The sequence below is a fragment of the Thermobia domestica genome, chromosome 2, assembly GCF_964235325.1.
Source record: "Thermobia domestica chromosome 2, izTheDome1.hap1.1, whole genome shotgun sequence".
Taxonomy (NCBI): domain Eukaryota; kingdom Metazoa; phylum Arthropoda; class Insecta; order Zygentoma; family Lepismatidae; genus Thermobia; species Thermobia domestica.
In genome coordinates, this window is record NC_137455.1 from 124,551,987 (window position 1) to 124,554,695 (window position 2,709).

A 2,709-nucleotide genomic window follows, 5' to 3' on the forward strand; every position below is an offset into this window, starting at 1 on the left:
TCTCCAAACTTTCTCGCACTCTCACAAATTCCAAGAAAAGCATATTTATGACATGATTATGGAAAGAGAAAATATACCACTTTTATGAAAAACACCGAAAATATTTCACAAAAGTTGTTATAAAGGAACATAACTGCTCAGTAGTTTATATTATGTACCATCTATATGTATATGAGAACTCGTATTTTTCGTTTTAAAAAAATCTCGAAACCGTCTGAGAACCACATCTATTCGAGAAAATGTAATTGAAGGGTTGGATGCAAGAACCAGGTATGTCCACTTCGAGAAATTTTTCCGGAGCTACCTGCTTCTGGCTCTAACTTCACGATGAACAATGTATTTAGGTACAATCTTTTACATTATAACACTGAATATTATCATCGAATCCACTAAAATATGGACCTACCTGGTTCTTGCATGCAACCCTTCAATTTCTCCAGAAGTGGTGGACGTCGCTCTTGATGTATTCTACTGATGAAATATAATAAAACAAATTGAAGAATTTTCATTGAAGCCGTCGTTATAGTCTATTAGTGGGTGACATGGAAATATTCACATACAAAATACGAGGGTCTATCCAAAAGTTTTCAGCACGACACTGAACTATAGCGCCTCTGGTAATAAGCCATTCGTGGCACATAATGCCATCTATGGAACAGATAATGTGTTAGTTCGTTGGAGGTGGTCATTTGAATCAGTCACTGTGCGTTCATCTCGCATACTGCATGACAATGCTCCAGAGCATACGACTATTGTTGCCAAGGGCTTCAGTGATAGACTGTAGCTTCGAGATCATTGAGCACCCATGCTCCAGTTCACACCAGAGTTGGCGTGGGTCAATGAAAACTTGACCCACCACCCACCGTGACCCACTCTGACCCACGACCCACCGTGATCCACTGTGACCCACCATGACTTACAACCCACTGTGCCCCACCATGACCCACCACCCACCAAGAACCACTTTCATCCACTGTGATCTATTCTGACTCACCAAAATCCATCGTCATCAACTCTGAACACGATTCACGGCCTCTTCTGTACTGACTAAAGAGTTTACACTTGTAATAAAACATGACTGTGAAATTGTCACTAATCGGAGCTTGAATTTCTAGTCAATCGCTCAAGCACCGCTCTGTCAGAATAACGGTGGATCTGATCTTTATGATATAAAATGGTAAAGTGTTTGCCAGTGAGGAAATTGAAACAGTTCGAGGTGAGGGGAAATTAGTGTGTGCGTAAAATATACTTGCACTAAGAGAGTATTCTTGCAAGTGTTTATTTCTCAACGCATTCCAAAAGAAAAAAAAAACTTCTATTAGCAGGAAAATACCCCTGTACAATATGGAAAAGGTTATGGTTTCTCAGTTCAAAGTATTTTTCTCACAAAAGACTTGAAAAATCATTTTTTCATAGTGTATAAAGGTGCTCGGGTACCCTATGTGAGAGCATCTCCATCAAGTATGCTTATAATTGTAATTTGTGTAATCACTAAACACCACGTTAAATTTAAGTTACAAATATGCATAATTGCAAGTATTATGAATATTTATTCAAAGTAGTTTACCTAAAGGAAAGAAGAGACTTACTAAAAAATAGGTACAAAGTTGAATAGCACAAATAAGCCATTAATAATACAAGTAGGCCTATACATTTTCTATAGCTCGTAATTTTCCACTTTAAAACAAACCTGAAATCGGGTTTATTTCCTGTTGGTAACTCTTTCGTGGTAAATCATCCGCAGCGGAATGATGTCCATCCTTCAGCCAAGAAATAAATAACTCGTCTACTTTGAGCTTATCTAGCGGTAGCCCATTAACATTGATGAACAGCAAGTTAGACAATGTTAGAGCACTTAGTCTATTTCTAATATCAGTCATCTGTAAGTTCATAAGGGGAAGTCCCCGTTCGCACTCTGAAGCGGAAATTGATAATACTTCTACCCAATTTCTGAAACTCCTCATCGACCATCTGCTTGTTAGACTTAAGTCTGATAACGATTTTTCTTGGTCAGTTTTGAAATACTCAGCAAGAAGTATCATCTCTCTATCACCATACAACATCTTTTCCATATCGACCATGTCAGTTGGCAATGTCGACTCAGTAGATTATAAGCAAGATGTTGACTGTCAAAATTTTGATGGATGAACAAAGAAACCGGATGTTTTGAGAGGTGTAAACAAAAGAGAACAAAAGAGAATGGTAGTAGTAGGGGAAGGGGGATACAATATGAGACGATAGAAAAACATATGGTTTGGAGGTGGGGTGGTGATGAGAAGGTGTATAGAATTCTTTGACGGTATGTAAACAAAAGGATAAAAGAGAAATGAAGCATACAACGTTATATAGGTATATGTTTAAAGAAATACAAAAGAAAACAAAAGGTTAATAGAGGATAAAAGAGAAATTGTATATACAACGCTATGCATGTGTATGTTTTGAAAAGAATAATTGGTGAGAAGGATAAAAGAGAAATGAAGCATACAACATGTTTAAAGAAATACAAAAAGGATAATAGAGGATAAAAGAAATCAAGCATACAACGCTATGCAGGTGTATGTTTTTAAAAAGAATAATTGATGAGAAGGATAAAAGAGAAATGAACCATACAATGCTATACACTTGTTTGTGTTTAAAAGATTTTGTAGGGTTGGTGTGGGAAAAGGCTTGTTGCGAAAGATGAATTGTAAATAAGAAAGAAAGAAAGAA